This window comes from Capsicum annuum, chromosome 10, assembly GCF_002878395.1.
Source record: "Capsicum annuum cultivar UCD-10X-F1 chromosome 10, UCD10Xv1.1, whole genome shotgun sequence".
NCBI lineage: Eukaryota > Viridiplantae > Streptophyta > Magnoliopsida > Solanales > Solanaceae > Capsicum > Capsicum annuum.
The window spans coordinates 57,979,143-57,990,868 of record NC_061120.1 but is presented as its reverse complement, the minus strand read 5'-3'; the positions used below and the strand labels follow the sequence as shown (position 1 = coordinate 57,990,868).

Sequence of the window (11,726 nt, the reverse complement as noted above, 5' to 3'; positions counted from 1 at the left end):
CCCCCACCACGGCCCCACGCCCCAACCCCCTCGGACATGACCCTATCCACCCATTACCACCCACAGCCACAACTACACGAAAGTATAAAAAATATACAAATATACACGGTGGTAGTATCAAAGCAGCAGCAACCAAGAAATACAAGGCTCAGACAAATTCAAAGGAATACTCCCGAAACAAAACTATACTCAATAATGGAATATGCAATACTGAAATAATACTAAGAATGGAATATGCAATAATGAAATAAAATGAAATATGAAATAACGAAAATAACAAATAATTTACAAGAACTTAAATTATAACTCGTCTTCTCATGAACACAAGTTAAAGAACCAATTGCAACATGCTCCCTAATTAATTTACATTACAACAGCCAACCCCACACATGAACGAAGACATGGACTTGGTCAATCCAAAGTTGAGCATTTGGGTGCAAATTGAGACCAAACTATAACCCTCATTTCTATAAACAATCCTAACTTCCAATTTTGAGGTCTTACCTTCATACGTTGTTCACTTAGAGCGAGCAATCAAGCTTCAGTACATATTTCCTTGATATCAGCTCCAGAAATTCATCCTTGGTCATAAAAAATTATTCTAGGTTGACATTATTAGCCAAAGTCATCCTTGCTGTGTGTATCTGATATCCTAAAATAGATTTTCAAGTCAGCAAATAGGAGGCAATCCAGGATTCATCAGTCGGCAATAATTGTTTACATCACAATACCAAACCTGGAAAATCCACCTCCTTGTTTTAATATCATGAAGAGGAAACTAAATCTTCCTGTCTATTCTACCAGGTCGCAAAAAGGCAGGATCAAGACTTGAGATTTTATTTGTAGAAAGAATTACCTGAACATCTCCTCTGGAATCAAAACCATCTAGCTAGTTCAACAAATATAACATGGTCCTCTGGATCTCACGTTCACCACCAGAATGTGCATCGTACGTGTAAATGAAGACGTTAATTAACAGAAATCCACAATATTCCAATCTTCAAGTTAATGATGCCAGACACAAACCTCTTGGTACCGACTGCACCAATCTCATCACTGAAGACGATATAAGGTGAGAGATCATCTGCAACTCTGAAGAGCTCCCTCACCAATTTAGGCCCATCTCCCAAGTATTTCTGAATCAGTTCACTTCCAAAAACACGCAAGAAAGTGGCCAAAGTTGAGTTTGCAACTACCTGAACAAAGAATACAACACAGATTTGATCTTTTCTACACCTACAGAGAAATTAGTACAACAACAAATAATAAACACTCAACAAAGACCCTACTAACTCTGGTAGACTTTAAATATATCCATTTAAGAAAACCAAGACGGCATCAACTCTCTCTACCAAATCAACCTGTGCTCCTATAAATGACCTAACATGTTTAGGAAGAGAATAAGGGTAATTTGAAGTGATATAAAGGGCAACTTAGTCAAATAACCCCTTATAGTTAATGCTATTATCTGGTTTTATTAAAGGGTGTGCAAAACCTTAAAATGCCATTTAAAATGGACATGAAGAAGTAACTGCTAGCATTTCTAATTATGGCGAGGTTCTCTACTCAAATCAACAGGGCATCTACTGGTTTTTCCCCTCTCAAACGGGTTTGAGACAGGGAGATCTTCTCTCCCCTTTTTTATTCATCTTATCCATAACTAATCTGATTAACACAACAACATGTAAGGGATGGATCAAGGTTTTCCAAGCAAGGGAATCATTTGTTATTATTTGTTGTTTGTTTCTACTTTCTACTTGCTGTGTCTTATTCTTATAGTATATTCTTCTATAAAATATTTTGTCTTGAGCCAGTGGGTCTTTCGAAAACAATATTTCTACCTCACCTCTAAGATAATAGTATGGACTGCGTCCATTTGTGGGATATACTGATTTTGTTGTTGTTGTTTTAACCTAGTCTCCGAAATAAAATTGGAAAAGAAATTATGTTGCAAACATTGCTAGTGAAACTTTCCATTCTTTTGAGAAATTAAAAAGAATTTCTTTTGCACAGCGCATGCTTTAAGCAAATTCACCTCCAATAGGCGAAAAAAGCAAAAATAATGTGAGCATCAGAAAATTATACTTACTTGTGGGCTGATCTCTCTTATTCTTATTCTTCGTTCGCTGCCAGATACGACAACTTAAAAATAATTGTATTACATCAGGATGGTATTCGTTCTTCATCCCCAATGAGATGGGGAATCTTTACCCCTACTTAGATTTTTTAGCTTTCATCTTACTGAATCAATTCTGAAAAATCTATATAGTTCACTCTTTCTCCTTCATCTTTTGATAAAAACTACTCCCCCCGTTTAAAAAAGAATGACCTACTTTCCTTTTTAGTCCGTTTAAAAAAGAATGACCCCTTTTCTTTTTTGGCAATACTTTAATTTCAACTTACCACATGACATGTTTAGGACCACAAGATTAAATGACATTTTGGCAAATTTGGCAGAACTTTAATTTAAGGCACAAGATTTAAAAGTCTTCTTTATTTTCTTAAACTTTGTGCCAAGTCAAAATAGGTCATTCTTTTTGAAACGGAGGAAGTACATATTTAACGAATGGCATATGAAAAGAAAGTTGGACAAAAGATATAATTAAAGACATCATCATAGTTTCTTGTGCAAATTACCAAAACTGATTCCTAATGCATGTGATGTGTACTGAGATAGTTCTTTTCCGAAGTACTATATTCCTTTAGAGAAAGGGGAAGAGCAGATATTACTGGAAAAATTTTGTTTGGAATTTCAAAAACTGTATTAGAGTAAGTCATACCAGAGGAGGATTTTGCACCTCTAATCTCTATTCCTTAACTTAATTGCTCCATGCAGGTAGTTTAGTGGTGAAGGAATGCCATCTAAAAAAACAGCTTCACCTGCAAAATAGCATATAAACATAATATGAAAGATACTATTTTGCGTGGTTAACTGAATTAGCTAAACACTTATTGATTATAATACTCCTAAGTATAAGTGTGCATTGTCCATTTCTTCTTATATGTTATGTTGCTCAGACTCACCAAAAGTGTTGTTGAACCCATGTTGGATACCTCCAAACAATCCCTACTTTTGGAGGATCTGAAACGTGCTTGTTGACATTTTTGAAGAGTCCGAGCAACATAGCTTAAATGTCAGAAAGCCGGCAGTGTCAAAGCCAGAAAGAATATTAAGAAACATTGGTTAACAGGCACAAAATTAAATAAAATATCTAAAAGGCGAGAACAAACCAGCAGCTTGCATGGCAGCTCAACTTTCTTTATTGATTCACCTACTGGATAGTACTTGGTACTTGATTTCACAACCTGCTTAGTAGAAGATAGTAGTGTTTGTTTACGATTTCACAACCTGCTTAGTAGAAGATAGTAGTGTTTGTTTACTACCCTGACTGATGCAACCATTATTACTACTTTCTGAAACTTCCTCAGCCCGAGATGTCATTAATTCCATCAAGTAAACCACCAAAAATAGAAGAATGAACATTAGTTAAGGGATTAAGAAACTCAAAAACATAACCGATGGCCAAGCTTGATATGTACTCAGAGTTTAGAGTGTCATCTTCCGGTACTACGGCTAGTTTGACTAATTAAGTGCTTCATATAAAATATGCACATTTATATCTTCCCGGTAAGATATTCCTTTACCTTTTTAGCTCTTGTTGCATGTTTAGTGCCATAAGCACTGAATGCCAGCCGGATATTATTTAGCAGGATGTCGTTCTGGCTGAGAGAAACATCAGCCTGGAAAGCAGCATTTACATACACCGATGCATTCACCCGAGTTCATGGAGCAGCTTGATAGGTATCAAACAAAAATCTGGAATGAGTTTGGACAGAACTTTGATCTTTCTTAACTGGTTTGCAAATACTTAGAAGCACAGTCCTCAAGCCTAGAGGTGGTCTCGATAATAACTCCTCCCATGTGAACTTTTCAATTCCATGATTGGTTATCAAGCTAACAGTAGCATAAAGCTCGAGAAATAATGTAGCGATATCCGAAGGAAAACTATTCTTCTGTGCCATAACCAAATTTCTTCCCACATTAGTAGAGTTTCTAACAATTGGTGAAGCAATCTTCTCCAAGTGGTAAGCCAGTTTTTCAGATACCACCTTTCCATATGAACCGAAATTGATTTTACTTTCCTCTTTAAAAAAAGAAATAAATTTAGAGATAGTCACAGTTGCTCCGACTTCAATGCCCGTCTGATCTCCTCTGATGATTGAGAGTTCAGGAATATTCCTCAAATCAATGTAATGATCATATTGTTGAGCTAAAGAGTGTCACGTTTCCTAATGCATATCAGCTAAATTAAAATGACAAAATTACCCTTAGAGCACAAGCAGGCATGTTGAAACCAAGCCTTTACTAATATATTAGAAAGTAGAATATTGATCATCTCAATAAAATTATTACTGAAGTAAGTAAAATCTAACGCAAAGAAAACTGGAACAAGCTCGTGGTGTCTACGAGCGTGCTTTAAAGATAAAGAGGCGTGTCTTAGGGGAGGTTCATCCAGACTATGCTGACACCATGTATCATCTGGGAACAGTAAGGCCACAGTTTCTGCTCTACTTCATCTTCATATATTTCTGATGGTCGGCATAAAAGTATACTTTCTGATACACCGTAAGTTTGGGGCACAACAGGCCAATGCTTTTATATTGGTCACAAACAACTTATAACCAGTCTGAAATGGAGGCCCACACAAAATGATGGAGAATTGGGCAATGTTACAACTCCAACTGAACAAGCGAATACCAGATATAGAGATACATTGTAGCTAGTAAACAATTAACCAGAGGGATACACAATTTTGTTCATGGACTTGATTACTTGACTATCTTTCTCTCTATCTCCTGTGTTTATCCCAATATGACTGGAATAATGCATTCTATTGGTTTCGATACAAAATCAAGAAATAAAGACATCTTTTCTTAAATGAAAACACAAGAAGACAGAGGAGAAAAAGGCTACCAAATGAATCACCTTACCAAGCTGACATGTCAAACTTTGAAAGAAGAGATCTCCTTCTCAGCTGCCTCTTATGCAAGATCTCTAATCAATCCCTTTTTTCTCCTACAACTGCATGCATTTCATTCGTTCAAGTTCTGTTTTATCTTTAATTTTTTATTCTAGTTATAATCTAATATGCATCTAAAGCTTTTGGCTTGTGCATTTTACATTCAAGGAGTTGGTTCTTTTCCTGTGTATAGTAACCAAGTCTTGGAATGACTAATATTTATTGAAAGATCAACAAGGTATCTATTTCATCCGAAACAATTGAGACCGGGAAATTCTTTGTATTGGCCTTTAAGTTGAAGGATAAGTCATTTACTTTATAAAACTACTGTCACCACTCAACAACTATAAACACCTCTTACAACTCAGTTCAACTTAGACTTAATTTACTTTTTTCTCCCCCAGCTAAGAAAGAATTTAAGTAACCACCAATAGAACAGTCACCATTAGCTCTAAAAAATCATGTAGAAGGGACATACATGTCAAGTTGGAACAAACGATTAACTGTCTAGCTATACCACTACCACATCTTTACATAATTATAAATTGTTAACAAAAAAATAAAAATCATAAATGCAATTGTCAAAAAGAGAGCAAACAAGCACCAAAAAATAGAAGCGCATAAAAGAACCATAGACATAGAGAAAACGAAAAGAAAGAGAAAGCTTTAGCTCACACCTACTCATCCAGATCATTCCAAACTGAGCAATGGAATGGAATTAGGAAGAATACCTTAGAGGAAGAGGACACGTACATCCTCTAACAACCTAACAACATTTGTTGCTTTGTCAAAAATCATTAAACCTGCGGAAATCAAAGGAAACAATGAGAAATACAAATAGGACTAAGATTTTCAACAGTCAAGAGAAGGGAGCTCGGTGCAGCAGATATCTAAGAAATTGTACCGATGAAGGATTGGCGATTTGATCCCCACTGATTGTCCCCACAAATTGTAAGCTTAATAATTAGTCGAGAGAAAAGGAGGAGTATTAAAAAGCAAAAATTGATATCTTAAAAATGAAATATCATGACTATCAATAATAAATTTATAGCAGCAAAAACATTCTTATAGCTTTTTTAGAAAGTCATAATTCAAATCCTTATCTCTAGGGTGGGCCAACGATAGCTCTTTCAAGCAACATAAAAGTAGTCTTTCTCCATTATTTCTCTTGAACTCCAAATAACACTATTTACATTTGGAGATCAATTGACTTCTAAAAACCCTTAATTTCAAGCAGATAGGAGATCTTAACTCTATTTGTTGGGTTATACCCAAATAAATTAAAATACTATTTCTTACCTCTCGATATAAGGCATTCACATATCACAAAAACTTCTTCTTTGTTGTCCTTGTCATTATCTTCTGCTTGAACTCCGAAAGCCCCACTTTTATACTTTTCGATTGTTCGCTCTCATTTGCAAATGAAAAATTATATTGTATTAGAAGAATCGAAAACTGCTCTTTTATCAATTTTTTTCTGAACTGAAACTGAAAAAATGAGCAAAAGGAAGATTTGGAAAAAAATATTGAGAAGAAAACATAAATTGGAATAAGTAAGAGACACTCGACATCAGATGATTTGTGAATGAATGGTTCTGGAATACGCGTAACAGTAGTACTCCCTACTTGTACAACATATCTAATGAAGATTATTTTATATAAATTCTTCCCATTCTACATTTAGTATTAAATATAATTACCTTTTCAAAAATTTTAAAAATAACACTTATATTTTCAATATAAATTTTATAAAACTTGACTTTTTTTGTTAAGTACTATTAGTATTGCTATAAGATTTTCAATCCATACATGCATATACTATAATTTTTTATGCTTAATTAATTATTGAATCTTACAATATTAAGAAGGGTAAAAAGGTAAAATACACTCCTAATTATTAGATTTCTTAATAGATGTATCAAGGTTGAACGGTCATCTAATTCGAAATGAAGGGAGTAATATGAATTAGAAATAGATGCTTTTGGGTGTATTTGTTAGCCGTGAAATTACTCTTTTGCCCTTAGTCGTTCCTGGACTCATACTTCTATTTTGTAATATGGGAAAAGGCTCAAATATGCTATCAGAAATGGCTCATTTATGCCATTCGTTAAAAGTTGGGCTCATTCATGCCATCGTCATTACAAAACCGGTTCATCCATGCCATTACTTTTTAATAAATGGTTTTTAAAAACAGTCTTGCCACGTGGCAACTTTTTGATCCATTGAAAATTAGTTTGATCTATGCTTTTAAAATTTGATTAATTTTTCATGAATATATTCTTAAAACATTCTCGTTCGATTCATTTTTTTGTTATTTTTGACATATTAAGATTGTTTTCATATTTTACCTTTAATATTAATTATTTTTTTCTTCAAATTAATCTCAAATACAATAGTAAACATCATTTAATAAATATATTATAATAAAATAGTTATTTTAATTGACAGACGAGTAACTAAAAGGGAACGGAGGGAGTATACACTTCACGCATTTTATCACTTTATTTTTTTATTTTTTTAAAAGATTACGTTAACTAAAGTTTTTATCATTTTTCAGTTGAAATTGAAGGGATATATAAACGTCAAATATTATTATTATATTATTAATAGTTAGCTTCTCATTTTGCCAACTCTACGTATACTATATATGTCGGTATGTTGTTGCCTTCCTGTTTTTGCAATGATAAATGATGATGCATAAAGTGTTACGTACAAATGTTGAATGCTGATTAGAGACGGCTAGAAAAGGCGGTCGCCTAAGACCCCAAAATTTGAGGGGCTTATTTTTGTTTAGTAATAATAAATTACAAATTTTAAGAAATATATTAAATACTATTTATAGAAAAAAGAAAAATTTTATATAAAAAAATAAAACGCAAGGCCTCCGTTTTATTTTTGCCTTAGGCCATAAATTTGCTTGAGCCACCGCTGATGTTGATGATGTCATTCTATGCTTAGTAAAAAAATAAAAAAATAAAAAATTAGTTACATTCGGCTGACAAAATATTTCATGTATGCTAAGACATGCTATATGCTTAATTAGAATAGCGTTTGGTTATAAATTTTAGTAGTAGATTTTAAAAAAAATTCTTTAAATATTTATTTGATCATGAAAAATTAATCAAATTTTAAAAGTATAGATCAAATTAATTTTTAATGGATCAAAAAATTGGGTGGATTCTTTTTAATGGATAAAAAAAATTTAAAAGAAAATTAATTTTTTTAAAAAAAAAGATAAAAAAATAAAAAATAACGCGACCCTCTAATAAGCTACCACGTGGCAAGACTGTTTTCAAAAACTGGCTGTTAAAAAAAATGACATGGATGAGCCAGTTTTGTAATGGTGATGTCATAAATAAGCCCAATTTTTAACGGATGACATAAATAAGTCATTTCTAATAATTTAATGGCATATTTGAGTCTTTTCCCTCTAATATATAGTAGAAATTTCTTCCCAAATTTTCATAGCTAAAAATGAAGGTTCTTTTTTATGTTTGTGACGTGGATAAGAAAATATTTGTATTAGAGAATTTAAATATCTTATGAGTGAGTAATTGGGTATAAAATTGAAATAAGGAGCACGAGAGACACATTTTCTCCTTCACTTGTTTTGTGAATTTCTAACAAATTGTTTGAGTTGATTCTCTTTTATTTTGTTGTTCCATAATAAATACTTCCTCCGTTTTAAATTACCTGTCTCAAATTGAGATGCCACATTAATTAAAAAAAATAATGAATAACATGATTAGATTATCATAATACTCCTATTAAATGATGTTTTCATTTTAGTTTGAAGAAAAAGTAATTAATGTAAAAGATAAAACATGGAAAAATCTTTTTATCTCTTCTTGATTAATGAAAAATATAAATAAAATAAAAAATCAAATTAAAAAATTTAGAATGAATAATTTGATATGAAGGAGTACTTGTGTTGGGCTGGTACTCCTTTATTAAGGCAAAATGCTCAACTCTATAATATTTTACTCTATGTAACTTTGATAGAAAGAAGACGGAAAAGAGTAAAAATAGAAGACAACTTAACTAGAGTCCAAGAACATTAGAATGTGTCTCTTATTTATTTACTAGTGAAATTATCCACGCTTCGCATGGGTAATTAAAAATAAATAAATTAATATATTTTATTAATTATATATAAATATATTAATTCTATACATGTTTAGTTTCTTATTTTAATGAAATAGTAGGTAATATTTATATTTAGATAAAAAAAATAATGTATATCACTGATTTTATCCCAAATAATAATATGATCTTTTATTTTTTTCTCAATTTGCACAATCGAAATACTTTACATCTTTTGAAGTAAGTCGTTCATATGTACATTGTTGAATTAGAAAAGCCAACATGAGTTGTGGTATAGTGATGAGACTACTCCACCCTTAACCACATTTTAAATATCAATAGTACCAAAATTACTTTGTGTCGTGAAGATTTTCTTGATTATACTTATTTTGCAAAAGAATACGAATACATATCAAAAATGTTAAAATTAAGAAAGTATAGCCAAGTACATAAAAATGAATAGAGAAACTTGAGAATGAAATGTTTCTTCTCTTCCTATACTCCTTTCGTGTTACATATTATAATTCACAAGGTAAAGTGATGGGGAAAATAAAGAATGGGAGTCTTCAATGAAATAAAATATGAGTTTATATAGCAAAATAGAGGAAAATCATAAGACTTTCAAATTAAAGTTTGAGGGTTATGAACATAAAAGTTATGGGAGTTATAAATGTTATTGAGAGTAAAATTTAAAAGGTATGAGTTATGAGTAGTTATTCTTTATAAATATATTAAATATTAAAAAAAAAAAAGCTAAAAATATTAGAAGATATTGACATTTTCCAATCAGAAAATTGCCCAAAAAAAAGAAAAAATAATTAATTTCTTGGCTATAAAAAACGGTACATTAGTCTCATTTTTAATTCCTAACTTTGGTATATGAATTCTCTAAAAATAAAGTGAAAACTTAAAAAAGAGTAACTAAAAAGAATTAAGAAAGAAGAGAAAGCACGATTGGAGTGGTCCTTCAATTCTCCATTAATATATATAATAATTATATATTAATATAATAACTTATAGCACTGAAATTTTAATGTAAATTGAATTATTGGTGGCTATGAATATAAAAGGATTAGGAGTTATGAATATTTATTAATACTAATTAAGAGTATAATTTATGAGGATAAAGAAGTGTGAGTTAATATTTATTAATACTAATTAAGAGTATAATTAATGAGGATAAATAAGTGTGAGTTATGAAAATAATTTTTAAAAATAAAATATTTAAAAAAAATTCAGAAAATGAGAAAAAAGAAAAATAAGAAGGAAGATCATTGAGAGTTGTCACATTAACAGCCTCCAATGTTTACTTTATTATTATATATAGATCGTAAAGCTTAATAAAAATTTAATATCATTAAAAATAAATTTAAACCATTATATCTTTAACGTACACGTGACTTATATCGAGCATTGCATTGAGAATTACTTGTTCAAACATTATGGAGAGGTTCCTCTAAAATTTGGATAGTCAGAATTTAGATATTAAAGCTCATAATTGTGTTAGTTAATCCGTTTATTTTACTAATTACAACATGTCTAATGCTTGTTGTTTTGGGAACATTTTTCCTATGTGCACTTGTTTGCCTACTTGCTATGATCTTCATCTACAAAATGGTCCCTGAAACAAAAGGAAGAACGCTTGAGGAAATTCATGCTTCACTCAATTCATGAGCCAAAGTGATGCAAAATGATATACGAGATAGAGAGAATCGAAAGATAATCAAGAAATCGAAGGGAGATAGAGAAAAAAAATAGTCCCTGAATTGAAGTAAATTAGATACAAATATAGATTTATAATTTTTTAATTTAAACAAACAATTACATAATTGAATTCAAGGAAGGGGAGAATTGAATCCATAAATAAATAATTTTATCAAAAGATATTGAGAGAGGTTCAATATAGAGAAAAAAGGGATAAACCCATAAAACTACGAAGGAGTAATTCATCTAAAAATATTGTATAATCTTCATCTCATTCTATTTATAGTACTAGGGTAAACTAAAATTGAAAAGACATAAATACCCTTAACTACATGTATATCATATTAAACCTGTCAATCAGACCGGGCTAGCCCGTTTTGGCCCAGTAAGATGGCCCGACTCGGTCAGACCCGGCCTGGTTGGCCTCCGGGGTTACTGGGCCGTTGGTACCGGGCTAGGTTGTCTCAGGGTACAGGCCCGATGGATCGGCCCAGTAACTAAATCGGACCAGGTCCATCGGTTACCCGGCCCGGACCGACCAGGTATATTAATAATTTTTATATTATTGTTGTTGCTGACTAGGCTTCCAATGGTCAATTGGACTGTTGGACCAACAACTATGATGTCGTTTGGGTCCAACCACTATTTGGCGAAAATTGCTTTTTTATTTTAAAAAAAAATAATTCAAATTTTTTTCTATAAATACAAAACAATTTCAAATCATTTTCCACACAAATCTTATTCTCTCATTCTCTCAACCTCTCTTAAATATTCTAATTATCTCCTAAAGTACTCAATTTTTTTTTTAATTTTGCGATTATAAATACAAGTAAAAATTTTCTAAAGTGGCAACTTTCGGATACTTTCAAAATTTTGTATTGTCGTTCCATCTGTTACTTTTAATTTTTAATTAGTGTA

At 31.6% G+C, this 11,726-nt stretch overlaps 1 long non-coding RNA gene across 31 annotated transcripts in view; it reads right to left on the bottom strand.

The window, feature by feature from the left end:
- LOC107845318 overlaps positions 1–6,677 on the bottom strand; it is a 10,372-nt gene extending 3,695 nt beyond the window's left edge. Inside the window, exons 1-8 of one of the 31 annotated variants that reach the window (XR_007045670.1) lie at positions 6,321–6,652; positions 5,753–5,824; positions 3,232–5,083; positions 3,025–3,127; positions 2,781–2,880; positions 1,027–1,196; positions 857–916; positions 505–652 (exon numbers count right to left, since the gene is read on the bottom strand). This is a non-coding gene — a long non-coding RNA (uncharacterized LOC107845318). Of the gene's footprint in view, positions 1–504; positions 2,881–3,024; positions 5,084–5,696; positions 5,825–5,925; positions 5,978–6,320 lie in introns of those variants that run through there. The other 30 variants (XR_007045691.1, XR_007045667.1, XR_007045671.1 and 27 more) reach the window with 30 other exon arrangements.
- Positions 6,678–11,726: the final 5,049 nt, after the last annotated feature.